This window comes from Silene latifolia, chromosome 10, assembly GCF_048544455.1.
Source record: "Silene latifolia isolate original U9 population chromosome 10, ASM4854445v1, whole genome shotgun sequence".
In the NCBI taxonomy this organism is placed as follows: Eukaryota; Viridiplantae; Streptophyta; class Magnoliopsida; order Caryophyllales; family Caryophyllaceae; genus Silene; species Silene latifolia.
Genome location: NC_133535.1, coordinates 109,540,911 through 109,560,337, shown reverse-complemented (window position 1 = coordinate 109,560,337; position 19,427 = coordinate 109,540,911).

Sequence of the window (19,427 nt, the reverse complement as noted above, 5' to 3'; positions counted from 1 at the left end):
CGGTGCTTTCGAGAATTCCTTAGTGAGCGTGGTGAAAATCTTGTTTGCACCATGGGCTATGAAGCGTTTCTGCAAATTGGGTTCCATTGCAAAAATGAGTACGTTTTTAATCGCTTTTTGCTTCCATACGAAATCATTAAACTTGGTGACTTCAGCAGCTCTAGCCGTGGGACCTGGGTTTGCCGGGATGGGCTCCAAGAGATATTTGAGCTTCCCGTCAGCAGCGGCAGCATTCCGTAATGCCGCCTCCCAGTCCGCGAAGTTGGATCCATCATTCTTCAGTCGAGTAGACTGATTCATCTGATTCATGAAGATCCGAAGCCAGGACTCACGGTCCAATGTGGCACTTGGCATTGGGTTATCACTTGAACCAGCCATTTGTTGTTTAGCAGTTTAAAATCGTGATCTACACCGGAAAAGAAAGAAAAACAAAACGAAATAAGCAACTCATCGAGGTGATTTAAGTCTATTTTAAAATTCATTTTAAACATGTAGACTCTCGCACTTGCATAATTGATCTCCCTCAAGAAAGATACAAGTGATCCCAAGACTCAATTTCTGTAAATTGATAAGCCAACTGTTTAGCTAATTCTTCCGGAAGAACTCTTGGTCGATAGATTTCCGTAAATCCTATCTATAGTCCACCATAGTCACAGGATCGTACGAGTGACCACAGTGTTGAGATAAAATAGGTCAATCGGTTCCAACTTACCCGACGTAGAAGGGGTCATATTATGCCTACCGACGAAGAAGGGATTCATTGGAGTTTGACCTATAAAGACCGTTCTCAATTTTGGTTTATACGAGGAAGATCCCATCAACAAAATTATAATTCATTTTAAGTGAACGAATAACTAGCGTCTGTCGTGAATGAATTTATTTGGATGATGGCTTTAAAACGTGTGACATGAGAATGTCAATGAAAACTAACTCGTGACCTCTATATGTGTCGGTTTTTCATGCAATAAATAGGTGGTTTGGTTTTTAGGCGGAATATGATGCATATAATCGTTGCGAAAAATAAATAAAGGAATGCAATACGTAAATAAAAATTTCCTAGTGTGGCCAATCCTAGTATAAGAACATAATACAACTTTGGAATCCACCGATGGACCCGAAAAGCTTGTCTTGATGTTCCATCTTGATCCAAGTAGCGGGAGTGAGCATCCGGTCTCCATCTTTGGTCTTCTCAAAAATTACAATTAAAATTACAAAATATAAACCTATTTACATTCTAATTAAAAGCTGTAATTACAAGTGAAAAATCCAAAACGGAGATACAAGATCTCAAAATACAACCAAGACCGTGTTCCATCATTACGGTAACACGTTCTACTAAGGCCACACTAAGTTACAACCGTTTGTAAAATTAAATACGTAATAAAAGGGCATTCACGGCATTCAAAAATTAACGATAAATAAAAATGCATCAACTAAAAACAAATTCATTCGTGACATAATTCCGTAATTATGTTAAATTTATCCAAACCACCTTTTAATGATCAAAATTCATGTGATAAAACCGCTTCTATCATTTAATTTTAATCCATTACAATCCGTTACTTTAAAAACGCTTTAAAATAACTTAATGGTACGTGTGTGAACCGTTTCACAATCATAGCGAGTGTACTATATCCGTATAAAGTACATATTGAAGCCAAAAGAAAATTTAAATCAAAAGAAATAAATTTTCAAAGCTGTCAAAGACGAAATCCCTCGATCCAGGGACATAAGTGCTCGATCGAGGGGAAGAGGGCTCGATCGATCGAATCGCAAGTCGATCGAGAGGTATGCTAATCGGGAGGTACTCGATCGACAGAACGGTGGTCGATCGAGGACTTATATCAGCATTACTGGCTCGATCGAGTACAAGGACTCCTCGATCGAGCGGTGGGGTTTTAAAGCAGGTCGATCGAGTACAACAAGGACTCGATCGAGTAAAATCTAAACAGAAAAACCACTCGATCGATTAAAACCTTGGTCGATCGAGTGCAAAAGTCTCTGGAAACTTAAAACCCTCGAGAAACAGTTTTGGTGAAACAAAACAAACGCAATTTTGATCAAAACTGATTGAAAACAAAACTACAAAATGCTAGACATTAACATATTGTTATAATGATCGGGTAAAATAACAATATGCATAATATCAAAACGAAAATAACCCGTGTAAAACATGTCACGATACGGTTTTCGAGACAAAACAACAACAAGAGCAACCGAGTAAACAGGACACGGTTCCCAATGCAACCAAAAACGCAGCAATAACAGAAAAAAATATCTGCCGTGAGAATTACTGCAGCCGCACGGAATTTTAGACAAAACAAAAATCGTTTCAAGATAGTTTTATGAAAAACACATGGAAAAATTCACGTGGCCTCGCTCTGATACCACTTGTGGGTTAATATCCGTATACTACCCTTTAATTGCAGGACTATAACGTAAATTTAAACATGCAATTTATAGTCATAAAACGAAAAACATAATGAAATGATTAATGTATAGAAATCAACCTCGGGTCCTTTGATGCACGGCGTAAGAAAGAAGTAAATCAAACCAGATTCCCTCCTAATTGTTGCACCCAAGACCTTGTCCGAGATATGCCCTTGTGCTAGATGGTGTTCTCCGATTGCTTTGCAATATTGGGAGAACTGATGTGTGTTTTTTCCGAGATGAGAGATCTCAGGTTTTTCAGAGGAGAATACTCTTCAAAACCCTAATTTTTGTTTCAAATGATGATTAGGTCAGAAGGGAGGAGAAGCTCTCCCTTTTGATCCCTCTCACTCGGCAAAACCGAGACCCACACCAGGGAAGTGGGCTTCCACTTCCTCTTGGTTTTAACTCGTGGTCCGGTTCATTAAATTCCAAATGTATATGACGCGGTTTGATTATAAACTGTTATCGGTTATCGGAAATTAAGGCATCAGCTAATAATACGGGTTAGCTGAATTATTAATTCGTGTCCGACAAAAACAGTATTGTATAATTATATTCAATATACATTTAATTAAATATAAATCGTTTTATATTTAATTTTACGAATTAACTGGTTAATTCGCCTTAGCCCATGATATTTAATCCGTATTAAATATAATATCTCAACATCACATATTTGACTAATTACTAGTCAAATAACTCGGACTAACTGGTTAGTCAATCTTGGCATCTACATGACAGTATTTTCATACCGTCATATCTCTCGAACGTATCCTATAGGTGTGACTTTTAGGGACCAGTTGATCACCGCCATCTGTATGACAATAACGTCAAACTTATCTAGCAAGCCAACCGTTATTGATAAACGTGGATCAACTGATAATAATACCAAAGTATGCCCTTTGATCCTTTTAGAGGTTTATGAGTCCTTGCACTAACTGTTAAGGACACCAACCCCAACAAGTTATACAGCAACAATCAACAATATAAACCAATAACCGTCACAATCACCAGCAATATAATTAATCAATAACCACAATACAACCACCACACACATCATGTAACTAATACTGAGTAGGGAAAACCCTACCTGGAAAGAAACACGAAATCAGATGATCTAAGCAGCTACTCAGAATCTCTCCTCAACAAAGCCTCCTCCTATACATACATACATATTATCACTATCGTAACCACATAATCACAAAACCCCCAAATCTCCAAATTAGGGTTTAACCAACATTAACCAAATGATATAAAAATGATATGTAGAACTTACCCACGACACAAGGATTACAAAGGTGTAAAGAATGACGAAAACCGACACTTCTAGCTCCGGGATTTGCTAATAATGCGAAGGGACAAGACAATGTAACTTGGAACTTCTCTTGACTGTGATTTAGGTTTTGTAAAAGTGTTTAAAGAAAGATGACGTAACTTAATATATATTAATCCTCATTACTAACAAACCCGTCGCAAATCACCCGTAAACCGACTTACTCGATCGAGTAAGTCACTTACTCGATCGAGTGACCCTTACTCGATCGAGTGCCAAGCTTACTCGATCAAGTACCCTACTGGCAGACTACTGTTTTGTATAAAATCCAACTTACTCGACAGAGTAAGCCCCACTCGATAGAGTACCCCAAGACACATAAAACCGTAGTATTACAGATGGGCTTAGTAATAAAAATATACCATGAAAACTTAACACCGAGATGAAGAAGGAATAAATTAATGAGAAATTTTAGCAACAACTTGTAGGGGATGGTAGGAGAGAAAATATTACATATAGGGATTATAAGAGCAAGTGCAATGGAAGAACTTTGAATAAAGTTCTTCCTTTGCCAAGTCATTCTTTGTCAATTACTTAATTCAAGAACTTTATTTTACAATGGAAGAACTTTTGCTAATTTCTTAATTAGGACTAGGGATGGCAGTGGGTCGGGGACCCGACCCAGACCCTGAGAGTCGGACTGTAATACTCCGTATTTATAAGTCTTGGGGTACTCTATCGAGTAGGCCTTACTCTGTCGAGTAAGGGTAAGTTGCGTTTTAGAAAAGTTTCTGACCTGTTGGGTACTCGATCGAGTAGCTGGGGCACTCGATCGAGTAAGGGGGTACTCGATCGAGTACCTTGGGTACTCGATCGAGTAGCCGGTTTTGCGGGGAGTTTTCTCGGGTTTTGTTAATTATGCGATTAAGGTATTTAAGCTTTGTCGTCATTATTCTAAATCACTTTTACAAAACCTAAATTACTGTTTAAGAGAGAAAGCAAGCAAGTTCATCTTCTTAATCGCATTATTAGCAATCCCCGGAGTTTGGAGGGTCAGTTCTTAGCGTGGATTATACCGTTGAGTTCCTTGCGTCGAGGGTAAGATCTATGTACCCTTTTTATTGTCTTTCCTTTGATTTGGTTAAACCCTAATTTAGAGATTTGGGGGTTTTATGAGTAGTATGTGATTTGGTAGCCTCTATGTGTTGTATGATAGGAGGAGGGTTCATAGAAGAAGCTTTTTGACTCAGCAGTAGAGACCGTCTGATTGTGTGCATACTGTTGGAATATGTGTCCTCTGACAATAATGCGATCACGACTATTGATCATGATGATCACATGTTTAAGTCTCATTAAAATGAATACAATTGGGAAGTAATATTGTTGCTGTCAACTGGTCAACATATATCGGTAATGATTGGCTGACTAGAGTTTGACATTACTGTCGTGTGACGGTGGTGATCAGTTGACCCCCTAGGTCATACCTAAAGGGCAATACTCTTAATTGATTATTTAATTAATCGTATAACGTTACGAGTTAATTAAATTACTTGAAAATTGACGGACGATTTTGGAAGTAAAATTTACGTATCAAATTGAAATGTGATTAAATGAGATACGGTCTGAGTAATTGAATTGTATCATTACTCGGATGAAATTATTGTTTAAAGAAACAATCGGAATTGAATGAATTATTATAAATACAATCTGTTGTGATTTATAAATTGGTAAAATATTTTGGCACAAGTAATTATGATATTACTAAGTCGATTTTTGTATGTGACGTATTTTTATTAATACGTTGATTTTTAATATGTTGAAAATACATAACAAATATATGTGACATGTGACATGTAACATATAGACAATTGACAAAAATAATATGGAATCCATATTATGTAAAGTGCCGAAAATTGGAGGAGTTTTAGCTACATATTGTGTTTATGTTATAATTAGTAAACATAATGATTACTAATAAGAGTAGACATGCAACCCTAGTGTGCATTGTTAAGACAAACAAGGGCATGCATTGGGTGAGTGTTCTTCCCTCCTCTTCTCCTCCTACCCGGTTTTCCAAGAGAGCAAGGAAAGGGTTTTGTCTTATTTTTCCTACTTACACTACTTTGATTAAGTTAGTGGATCATTCTATTATTCCATAATCCAAAATAAGATATCTAGAGAGATAAAAAAGCTCTCTTCTTCTCCCTTCACAAAACCGAAAATAATCAAGTGTTTACATTATTTTGGGTCAATTTTCTACTTGATTAATATTATACTAGTATTTGTAATATTAATTAAATTAAGAGGAGCCTTGGGTATAAAGCTTAGGGAGAGATCTTATACTTAGATCTTATTCATCCATAAGGAAAAGCTCAAGATCAAAAGAGAAAGGTGATCTCTTTTGTGCCCTTAAATCCGAAATCCACAATGTAAGGACATGATTTCTCTTCTATTATATTATTTGTTTGCATGCATAAAATCCGTTTTAATTTTATGACAAATTATTTAGACATATATGAGTATGTTAGTATGTATATGAATCTACATTTCCTTCAATTGGTATCAGAGTCACGGTTGTTTGCATGCAAATTGGTTAAAAGTTTTTACGAGTTATAAGAATAACAAATAAAACTTGTAAAATTTGTGTTATTATGATATATCACGAAATTATTACAAGCATGTTAATATTTCTGGTCCTAAAATGTTATAGGATATTTTGGTTAATTTTTCGGATTTTTATTGTTCATAATTTACAATAATGGCATTTAAATATGATTTTATGAGTAAAAATATCATTTTTGGTCTAAAATTAGCTATACTTTGAATTTTCACTTGGTTTTTGGATATGTTGTCACATATATTATTTTGAGATAACCTGTAAATTTTCATAATTTTTGGACTTGTTATGCTCGAAAAATGAATTTTTTCATTATTAAATTCGGATTTAGGTGAAAAATAGGTTAATATGAGTTAAATTTCGAATCTGGTCATAGAAAATTAATATGTTGTCACATGCAATTTTACAAGATATGTGTAAAATAATTGGCTATAAAGAAGTCTTTTTGCATGATTTATGAATTTTTGAAGAAAAATAGCATAAATAGTGACATTATTAGTGGAAAATTAATAAAACATAATCTATGACTTAGGAAAAACGTGTAATGTTGCATTTTATTATCTTTTTCAGATCTAAAATTGAAAAGTTAATGAAAATTTTTCCCATGTTTTTATGATTATTTTATTAAAAATCGATAAACCGCAACATTGTTTTTCCGGAAAAAATTTCGAAATTTTTAACCTAAGATTTTGAACATTATGAGTGTCATGGAAATTTTCCAGAATGTTCATGAGTTTAAATTTCAAATTTTGAATTTATTTGAAATTTTGTGATTTATTTGAAGTTTAATAGCTTATTTTTGTAATTTTGGTCCATTTATGAACATATTTGTAAATAAAGGTTAATTATGGTCAATTATTAGTGAAGACTATATTTTGAGTCCTAAGAGGTTAGGGTAATTAACTTATGCATAAATATGAGTTTATGTATTTTTGTGATTATAAAATGTTGAAATCACGCAAATCCGTAAAAACCGAGTAATATACGATATTGGCTAATTAAAGGCGATTTAGCATAAAATTGAGCATGTTCATACATATTATAATGCTGCATTTTCTTTATGATTGTCATAATTTTAATTTATGTAATTTTAAATTATGTAATTTTTACTTAGTATGGCCTTAGATTTTAATTGGTATTTCCCGAAATGTATGGGAATATCGATTCGGTTGTAATTTTTATTGTGATCTCGTATCACCGTTTTGTAATTTAATAGATTTATTTTATTTTAGTTACAAATGTATAATAGGAAATTATGTAATTTATTATGTAATTTTATTTATTCTCGGAGTTCCCAAAGACGGATTTCTTCAAGAATGGCGATACATAAAGACGGTGTTACCTCGAGATGCGTGCCACAACCGAAGTTCAAGGGACCAATGGAGTTGGTTTCCGAATTTGTAATAGTTAAAGAGTTTTTCTATTTTAGGAAGGCCATACTAGGATTTATTTATTTATTTTTATGCTTGCATTTTATTTTATGTCACATGCATTGCTAAATCGCCATAACTAAACATGCATTATCTTATCGAGTTTATCGACCGTGTCAATTAGAATTATCGTAGTTCACCGCTTTAGTTCACTTAAAACGTGATAGATAATAAATTGACATGACCTCTCGCTAAAACTATCAATTGAGACATAGCCTTACCAAATAGTAGAAACCATGAAAACCTATTTCGTGAGGGAGTGCACTAGGCCACACCGGGGTACAAACCTTGTTACGTAGGGGAAGTGGGTGATGAATGTTAATCCACCGAATTCATATTGATAAGGGATGTATCGGCCCCACCGCGCCCAAGTTAATGTGGGTTTGGATCATGGACACATTTATTCGAAATTTGGATTGAACTCAACAAAAGTATTTGATAAGGGATGTATCGGCCCCACCGTGCCCTTGTCGATGTGTTTTGGGCTAAAGATAATTGTTAATGTAATATTATCGACCAAGAGTTCTAAAAGTAGTGATACCGTCGTTTTAGTATCAAAAATAATATTTATAATTCCGAGCTAAACTAACAGAAGCTAGTGGTAGCACGAGTCGAACCACAGGGAGGAAGGGAATTTCAGTTGTCTAAATCTGGTCTAACGTAACAGTTGTGGGGGTTTAATTGATTCGGTCTATAGCTAAGAGTAATAAAAGAAAAGTAAATTAATGAAATATCAAGAATAAACGAGGTACTAGGATGGTCGGTTCGTTATAGTTTCGGCGGCAGCATACTAAACAGGTCTAAATCAAAACACATGAGGCGGGAAATAAAGAGGTCCTCTCGGTCCACTCTTAACAAATAGCATCTTTCGATCTCGCTATAAGTCCCTAATATCACTAATACGACTCTCGTCCTGAAAAGTGACTAATCATCTAAACTTTACCTATCTTTCGATCTCAGCATAGTTTAGTCATTTTAATTGGTGATCTAACAACTGTCCCTATCTCTCGATCTAATGGGTCAGTCATATCCTAAACATTCAACTGGTCGTGTGCACTCGATTCGTCGAATTAAGAATTAAAACAATTAAAACGAAAGGAAAACCTCACGTGGTCGGGTCGATCGACCACACATAGCAATCGATCGATCGACGACATACGATTTAGTCCGAATTTATTCTACGCCGCCTATACTATAATTCCCCTACATCCTAGCACAAACTAATTAGCTACTCATGACTATAGCAGAAATAACAACATTATAGACGGAATAAACTATCGGATTCATGTTTGCAACGATTAAATAAGCGAATAACATAAACGATAATTGGCTTTGGGAACTAATCGACAATTTTCTGTACTAAAACAATGATAAGGCAAAGAAACTGAATGAAGACAGAGGAATACCGAAGTTTCAAAGGGCGTGAACGGAATGATTGAGCACGAACGAAAATTCGATGCAAGACAATATCCCGAACCCTAATTATTTTGGTATAGAACTGTATGTAAACTAGATGTAAAATTGATGTAAAATTATCCCTAAAAGACTTGATAATAAAACAGAAAGTTGTGTTACGTTATATAGAAAATAAGCGCAACAACCCTTTCCTAAACCTAAACTTCACGGGCTTTGAGTTCTAAATCACAAATGGAATCGAAGTCCGGTCGATCGACTATTCAGATGGTCGATCGATCGCTCCTCAAAGAATGATAGCTTCGGGATCCGATAGGTGGTCGATCGATCGATATTCTTGGTCGATCGACCGGATTAGTGCTACTCGACTTCTTTAAACTCGTGGATTCGTCTTTCGGGCCTTGGATTGCGCACCAAGCTTGTTCCTTAAGCGGTTCCTTAACGTCATTTGCAATGCAGCTTACTCGGGGACGGATTCGGCTTGATTTCCGCTAAATTCTCCACATTTTCGCAATAAAGTACAAAAGTACGAAAGTAGAGGAAAATAGAGAAATATGGGCATATATAGCACAGTTGAGCTCACGAAATGCGTGTAAAAAGAGATGTCAAACATCATATAAATGACACGCATCAAATCTCCCCAAACCAAACCTTGCTTGTCCCCAAGCAAGAACTAGACTCGATCTAAAGGAACGAGTTCAAACTCAGAGCGAAATGCAATATGTAAAGCCTAAACCAATTTAATGCACAACCAACAATCAATTAGCAATGTGAATCATGCAAACGAATTATGAAGCCGTTAAAAACTGCTGAACCGTCAACCATAGAGACTTATCAAATTGGACTCTCACGGGTCGCTCAAATCACTCAAATAAGAACAGGGTGAATATATAAGAGGATAGAAAGAATTTATTTTGTAAAGACTCTCACCTAACTACGACCTATGAAAACATGCCAGCAATAAAATATGAAAATGAACTCTATGACCGTACATATGCATTCCAACCAACAAATGACCATGACACATGCCGAGGTATATATGGATATGTGAGGTAAAGGGTAAGAAGGGGCTAAAATGAATTTGGATATGAGGAGTAATAAGCCAAGCTAGTACTACAATCCAAACTATAAACGAATCCCAACTTCAAGCTCAATATAAATGATACAATACGGTGCCAATTCAAGGCACAAAACTCACAATCTCCACAAAATTTGACTCCCCAAAGAATACAAATGATAATATGGGAGTGGAAATCACCAAATCATAACAATTGCAACATGTGATTTTTTTTTTCGAACTTTTCTTTCTCTCGGGATGCGATCGATCGACCAATATGGTGGTCGATCGACCAGCTTCTACAAAGACTCGTCTCTTTTTTTCTTCTTTTTCGAGTCATTTTTTTCTTTTTTTTTTCTTTCAATTCTATTCTTTTCTTTTTTTTCCTTTCCTTCCACCATTTCACCCAACATCTCGAAATGAGCATATAACCAAACCGCAAATAAACACATTCCCAAAACTAATACTACTAGCTTGACAAAGGCAGGCTAAATATAGGATGTAGTTAAGGGACAAAAAGGCTATTTTTGGCTATGAGGGGTTCATGGGTAAAATGAATAAAGGAAAACCTCTACCACATGTGTCAACAAACCACAAACCGAATGCATACAGGTATTAAGTAGATCAAGTTCATAATTATGCAAATTAAGGAAACATGTCTCATAAGGAGTACTACTCACATTCCTAGATAAACTGGTCATAGATGTCACCAGTTATAGGCTCTAATACTCAGAAATATGATGTAGCTTGCCAAAAATCCAAGTCAAGTCTCAAGTTCAGCAAGAATGTAACGAAAACTCGTAGATATGCACTTATGATTCTACTAATAACATGTAAGTCAAGCAAGGCTCAGGCAAAACAGATGCAAAGAGCAAAATCATCATAGAAATACTACCGTTCCGACTCGACCTAAATGCTAAAATAAACGTGCATTTTATGGAAATTTTTGAAATTTTTTCAATTTGTTTGAATTTTGTATATATATGAAATGAAATAAACAATGCAAAACAAAAGTAAACGTGAATGCAAAACAATGATATGCGACGCAAAACCCTTCCCCAAACCAAATCGCACAATGTCCCCATTGTGCAAAATCATGTAATGAAGAAAAGAGAAATGGGAATTTGCGATAAAAGAGAAATAAAAACACAATGACATAAAGTAAAGACTTGGGAACTCACAAGACTTTTAAGCGCAGCAAAGGAAACCTCCCCAAACCAGCGTGAGCTAGGGGGTTTCAGTAGCCAGCAGTGCTACCAACAAGAGTGCCTGAAAGACAGAAAACACCACGCATAAGACCGAAGAAAACAATTTTGAAGCGTAGAAATTGTGCACAAATGAGGCAAAAGAAGAAATAGATAATTCGACGGAAAATAAAGTGGAGTAGAAAACTCCCTTAGGTCCGCATATCGACCAAACACAGCAGGGGAGAGGTCGTGAACGAATATAGCAGCAGTGGTGGTCGATCGACCACATAACCCAGTCAATCGACCATGCAAACGTGAACAGAATCGTCTGGAAACTGCAGATCAGTCGATCGACTAATGGTGCCAGTCGATCGACTGAAAACACTGCTGCAACCTCTTATTTCTTCGTATTAGCTCAATAACTTGAGCTAATGAGGTCAAAAAACCTGCAAATGCACAATAATACGCGCCCAAAATTGCGCAAAACCCAGAACGAAGTCTAAAGTACTTAAAATCCTAAGCAAATAAAGTAAAAGCGAAGTTTTCGCGCACACAAAAGCAATAGAAAATAGTTCGAAAGCAATAAAATGAAGTTTATAACGAACTTGATCAACTAATAGTTGATCAAGAAGGACCACGGTATGGCCCACTTCGTCGGCTTCTGGCTACATGAGGTAGCCTCAGCAGTGCTCATCTTCTCAGCTGCACTCTTCTCAGCTTCAATATCCGTATGGCTAAACGGATCAATACTCTCATCATCTCCCCAGTCAATGACCTCTTTGGAATCGTCAGAATCCAAATCAGACTTCGTTGCTTTGACCGGCTCGTCATCCACTTCCTCATCAGTCCCATAGCTCAAGCAACCAAGACCACCCCTTGAAATGATTGGCTTCTTTGCGGTGGAGCAACTTGCGGCTCACCCTTCCCAAACCAGCTCTGCAATATCGAAATAGACCGATCTTCCTCCAATTTGCTCCCAATTTGGGGCGGAGGTGTTACAACAGAGCGAGAAATAGAGACAGTAATTCGGGAAGCACAAAGTACGATTTCTTTTCGTAAACCGTATTGCAAGTGACCGGCCACATGGGGTCTTTTCTTTTAGCAGTGAGTAAAAACGATGGACTGTTTCCCTACTTTAAAGGTCAACGTCCCCGAGCCTACATCTATAATCGCACCGAAGTGTGCAGAAATGGTCTACCCAAAATAATAGGAATATGAGCATCCTCGGGTATATCAAGTACAACGAAGTCAACAGGGAAGAAAAACTTCCCTATTTGGACAGGAATGTCCTCTAGGACTCCTATTGGGTGGACGCGAACGATCGACCATCATCTTTGTCATGCTAGTAATCGAAAACCTAGTCAATTTCAACTTCCTAGCTAGACTCAAAGGCATGACACTTATCGGCTCCTAGGTCACACAATGCCCTCTCAATTGAGAAGGTACCTATGTTGCAAGGAAAGAGAAACCGCGCACGGGTCCTTTAACTTAAGGGCGCGGTGTGAGAGAGAGATAGGGCAAGACTCCTCGAGTAAGTGCGACAGTGTGCAATGTTTCAAGTGACCGCTTTTTGGACAACAATTGTTTCATGAATTTCGTGTAAGCAGGCACTTGTTTAATTAATTCAAGAAAAGGAACTTGTACATTTAAGCTACGGATAACATTTTCGAACTTATTAAATGATACCTGTTCCTTGGTCGGCACTAACCTCTCCGGGTAAGGGGCTGTAAGAAGAACCTTAGCCCTCTCCTCTAAATCACGCGTGCCAGCATCCTTGGACTTTGGCTGGAAGTCCGTCACCTTCTCTTTGTTGCAGCTCGACCCTTCTTCAGACCGTCTCAAATGTGAGCCATTAACCGTCATCGGATCGAACTTCGGAGCTGGGACTGACCCATCAGCACTCGGGTCTTGCCTTAATTTTTTCGGAGTCGTCGTACCCCGAAACAAGTGGTCTCTTAGATTAGTTGGCATTAAAGGACGAAATTCCTCATTATCAGCAGTGATCTTGGTCGATCGACCAACCTCCTCGATCGATCGACCGTCCGTACACTTCGAAGCTCCTCGTGACCCGTGATTGATCGATCGATCGGGTACTTGATCGATCGATCGAATTGCCTGCGACGTCTTTTTTCTTCTTTTCGACCGTCTTTCGCCACGGTGGACCGGCAATAGTAGACCCGCTCCTCAATGTTATGGCATTCAAAGTCTCCTTTTGCCCGGTCTCATCTTTATCAACAATATCGCAGAGTGGCGAGGTCGATTGACTTTCAAATGCAGCAATTCTACTCCTAACGCTATTCTTCTGCTCCGAGAGTTCAGCCTCTTCTCTTCCCAATTCATCTTTATTCGGGCTTACCCTTTCCATAGCAGGCTTTTCAGGGGTTGACCCATTACAACCGCGTATAGCATGCACACTTGTCTCCGGGCGTTGAAGAGAAGAAAGGTCGGCCATTCGGGAGTGAGTCGATTTAAACCATCTTTGCAGTTTTGGCCGAAATCTCTTCTATCATAGCTTTGAGATCCGCTATCTCGTCAGAGGGAAGAGGGATTGGAGGTGGTGCAAAAGAATATGGAGGCTCTTGAAAGCCTTGATGATAGTACGGATGTGGCGGCGTATAATGACCTTGTTTATATTGCTTGTAAGCATAAACTTGGTCCATAGTTGCTCGGCAGATAGCAGAATCATGCCCCTCAAGACCACATCTCTCACAAAATTCCACTTTGCTCCCAAGAACGGAACATGGTGAATCCTCCTGGCATCTTGCTAATAGGACTGTAGGACCTATCGAAACAACACTAAAGAGGAAGATAAGGCGCCTCAAGGTACTCGTCTTCCCTTGAGGCTAAAGACAGACCAAAATGAAAACAACTAAAACTAGCGCTACCTCCCAAGAACGGCGCCAAAATTTGATACCGTCGTTTTAGTATCAAAAATAATATTTATAATTCCGAGCTAAACTAACAGAAGCTAGTGGTAGCACGAGTCGAACCACAGGGAGGAAGGGAATTTCAGTTGTCTAAATCTGGTCTAACGTAACAGTTGTGGGGGTTTAATTGATTCGGTCTATAGCTAAGAGTAATAAAAGAAAAGTAAATTAATGAAATATCAAGAATAAACGAGGTACTAGGATGGTCGGTTCGTTATAGTTTTCGGCAAACATACTAAACAGTCTAAATCAAAACACATGAGGCGGGAAATAAAGAGGTCCTCTCGGTCCACTCTTAACAAATAGCATCTTTCGATCTCGCTATAAGTCCCTAATATCACTAATACGACTCTCGTCCTGAAAAGTGACTAATCATCTAAACTTTACCTATCTTTCGATCTCAGCATAGTTTAGTCATTTTAATTGGTGATCTAACAACTGTCCCTATCTCTCGATCTAATGGGTCAGTCATATCCTAAACATTCAACTGGTCGTGTGCACTCGATTCGTCGAATTAAGAATTAAAACAATTAAAACGAAAGGAAAACCTCACGTGGTCAGTCGATCGACCACGCATAGCAGTCGATCGACTGACATACGATTTAGTCCGAATTTATTCTACGCCGCCTATACTATAATTCCCCTACATCCTAGCACAAACTAATTAGCTACTCATGACTATAGCAGAAATAACAACATTATAGACGGAATAAACTACTGGATTCATGTTTGCAACGATTAAATAAGCGAATAACATAAACGATAATTGGCTTTGGGAACTAACTGACAATTTCTGTACTAAAACAATAATAAGGCAAAGAAACTGAATGAAGACAGAGGAATACCGAAGTTTCAAAGGAATCAGAACGGAATGATTTGAGCACGAACGAAAATTCGATGCAAGACAATATCCCGAACCCTAATTATTTTGGTATAGAACTGTATGTAAACTAGATGTAAAACTTGATGTAAAATTATCCCTAAAAGACTTGATAATAAAACAGAAAGTTGTGTTACGTTATATAGAAAATAAGCGCAACAACCCTTTCCTAAACCTAAACTTCACGGGCTTTGAGTTCTAAATCTAAATGGAATCGAAGTCCTGGTCGATCGACTATTCAGATCTGGTCGATCGATCGCTCCTCAAAGAATAGCTTCGGGATCCGATAGGTGGTCGATCGATCGATGTTTGGTCGATCGACCGGATTAGCTGCTACTCGACTTCTTTAAACTCGTGGATTCGTCTTTCGGGCCTTGGATTGCGCACCAAGCTTGTTCCTTAAGCGGTTCCTTAACGTCATTTGCAATGCAGCTTACTCGGGGACGGATTCGGCTTGATTTCCCGCTAAATTCTCCACATTTCTGCAATAAAGTACAAAAGTACGAAAGTAGAGGAAAATAGAGAAATATGGGCATATATAGCACAGTTGAGCTCTGAAATGCGTGTAAAAAGAGATGTCAAACATCATATAAATGACACGCATCAAGTAGAATCGATTAAACGTTAATCCACCGAGTTATATTGATAAAGGATGTATCGGCCCCACCGTGCCTAAGTCGATATGAATTTGGGTCTTGGAATCATTTATCTAGTTGGGTAGAGGTCACTAGAAAAATGCATATAACTTGTTTAAATCATACATTTTTACGAGTATTATTAAAATGACAATTGTTTTACTCCTTATATTTTGTTTTGTAGACCACTTCTTTTTCATAACAAATGGCAACACCAACTCCTAATGCTACACCTCTCGCTAGTTCGTCTTGGCTCCGATCCTTCATGGATCGATGTAAACTTGAAAAGAATGGGTCAAATTTCTCCTATTGGGATGCCCAACTCAAATTAGCCGCCGAAGGTGACGACAAGCTTCGTTACCTTACCGAGGCCTCTTCACCCGAACCCACCACTAGGTCCACCGCGGCCACTAGGGAAGCATATGAGGCTTACCAAAAGGAGTCCGCCGCAATGAAAAATGTCTTGATATTTGCGATGGAGGCGGACCTCCAAAGGAGAGCCTTTAAAATGGGCAATGCTAATGAGATTTACTCCAAACTTGTGACCATGTTTTCACAAACTCCGCGGATCGTCCAATATGAGGCGGCCGCGGCATTCTTTGATCTCGACTTCAAAGAGGGCCAAAAGGTTAGCCCTCATGTGCTCAAACTCATGGAGCTTGTCGAGACCTTGAAAATTCAAAAGGTTGAAATCCCCAAAGAACTCATCGTAGATAGGATTCTACACTCCTTGTCCAAAGTCAAGGCATATGTGCAATTCCGGGTGAATTTCAACATGCAAGACAAGGATGTGTCTCTTGAGGAGTTGCACAAGTTACTTGTGCAAGCCGAGAGGGACATGGGGTTAAATGTGAACCCTCCCAAAGATGTGCTTAACATAAGCACTAAGAGTAAGGGGAAATTCAAGAAGAGTGGAAGGAAGGGTAAAAAGCAAGCTCCCACATTCACCAAAGCTAAGTCTTGTGAAGCTAGCACCTCCAAAGTCAAGAAAGGTCCTCTTGATAAGTGCCATTATTGTAATGGCATGGGGCATTGGAGAAGAAATTGTTCCAAATACCTTGGTGATATCAAAGCTGGAAAGATCACTCCAGTAGGTAAATGACTAACCTTCTTTTATGTTTCTAATTCAACTATGGTATTATGATGCAAAGTTGTGATAATGTATCTCCCTTTTTATTGTAAATAGGGCCTCCACCAAGCAAAGACAAAGGAAAGGAAAAGCAAGCATAAGAAACCATGGAGAAGCTAAGGATAGCTTTTATGGAGCTTTGCTTTTCATTGTCTTATTTTAAGTTATGTTTTGGATTCTAGAACTTTAAGTTTCCGTGTTCGACATGGAAAGGTATTTTGGATAATGATTTGTATTTTGGATGATAGTGACTTGGTTTTCAACCCAAGTCACCCGTTTTATCATTTATCCTTTTATGTTCTAGAATTCATCTTTAAAATGCTTGCACTATGAAACATAAGATTATTCACTTAATGTGATCCAATAGACAAATATAATGACGGGTTTTCATTATATGTCCACATGCTTAAGGCTTGTGTATGATCATTTATAAAGTAAATTGAGTCTATGAACTCTCTTAAAGGAATGTCTATCACCAAGTACACATATGAAATCATTAACTATTAGTCTACCTATGAGGTAGTTCTCCTTATACTTCAAAAATCATTATTTGTGTCTCATATACTATCTTTGAATCTCTATTGTAGTTATTCTAAAGATAGAGTGGGAGAAAAATGAGGACACAACACAAGGCGAGATTAAACTTGTGTACTTGTGCAAATGAGATTTACGCAAGAGAAGAATGGTTTGAATAGAGGTATGTCTATTTATATAGTATACCCAATGGATGAGATCTATGGTCTCTAGCAAGTTCTATATGACTAAAGAGACCAAGTGAAGAATCGAAAGAAGATATTCTTGAGATTACTACGTAAGGACACCAAAAGAAAGTTTTGGAAGAAATGACTAATGAAAAGTCTTAATAAGAATTTTGACTTAGTTTAGACTATTTTGTGATAAGTTTTGACCTATAGTTTCAACCGAGATTTACTTAAGAGCCTAAATGAATCAAAGTAACTTTCTAGTATATATATATATGAGATTTATGACTAGAAATTGCAAGGAGTGATATACCGATATCTTCAAAAGCTAAGTCAAGCATTAACCTCGCAAATGTCATTCCTTAACCTCATTGTGAAAATGAAAAGGTTAAACCTCCTTTCGAAAGGGTATTTCAAAGGACGTATTCTAAATATTATTCATATTTGAATAATGACATTGCTACACATCATTATGACATGAGTGAGTTAGAGATTAAAATCTTTTAATAAGGTTAAGATGCGACCACTTCAAAATAGGTATTTTGAAGGGATATGATGGGAACATATATGGTTCTATCTAAGTAACTTGGCAAATGCAATTCTTTACAAGTTCCGATTGAGAAGTCAATTTCGAAACATGTGGAATTGAGTGGGAGTTAGGAAATTCTCATGTGATGACATGGAATTTAGTGGGAGCTATCATCCTTTGAATGTTTATAACTCATCACTCATTGAAGAATGACGAGCCAATACCTTCCTTCATATAGGAAGATGTGAGTTTTCAATTCTGGATGAAAATGGACTATGATGAATCCAATTACATCAGGAATGTTGGATTAGTATTGAGAGATACACATCACATCAACTTACACATAGGTTATTCATATGAATGAAAATGGAATTACCATTAGCAGTCATGGTCGTTCATAGAACCTACGAACGGTTGACCTCATGATTATTAGTTACTAATGTTTCCGCCATTAGAATAATCATGCACATGTCCAATAATGAATCATATGCATAAGAGCATTATGATTCATTGGTAATCCATAATAGAAACGTCATGAATTTTCAAGTAGAATCCGATGAGCGATTTCGGTGTTTGACGGAATACTCTATTATGTGATAAGAGGTTGCACATATTATAGAAAATCCGAGCACATGTGAGGATTTATGAGAATCCCAAATCTTTCAAGCCTAAAAGGAGAAATGAGAAGTTTTGGAAAGATGCTTGGTTGAATAAGAGGTTATTCAAGATAATCTTTCCTAGTTAAGCTAGGACTTGTGAGAAGTACTAAGCTAATAATCTTGTCAATTGTTACAAGATTCTACAAAACGCATACCTAGTGCATTATATGTGGATAGAATACTTGATCAGTACAAGTTATGTCATTCATCACAAATTCGTTCGTTATGTGATAGTCGATTAGAAAGTTCTTTCAAGTTAAAGAACCAAAACCAAGGTCGGGAACCTTGATGTGTACTTGGTGAGATTCATGCTATGAGAGAGAACATGAATGTGAAGGAGATTGCAAGTGTAAGAAGTTTGAACACATGGACACATGGCATGTTAAACTTCTATTGCAATCAATAAGTGGTTACACTTACGATATACATCACAAGGTTGTAATATGATATTGACTACCCGAGTGTGATGTCGACATTTGTCGTTTGAGTTATTATTAACTCACCTTATACTTTGTTACATCCAAACGGGTTGTAAAGACAATTGAACCCCGTTAAAG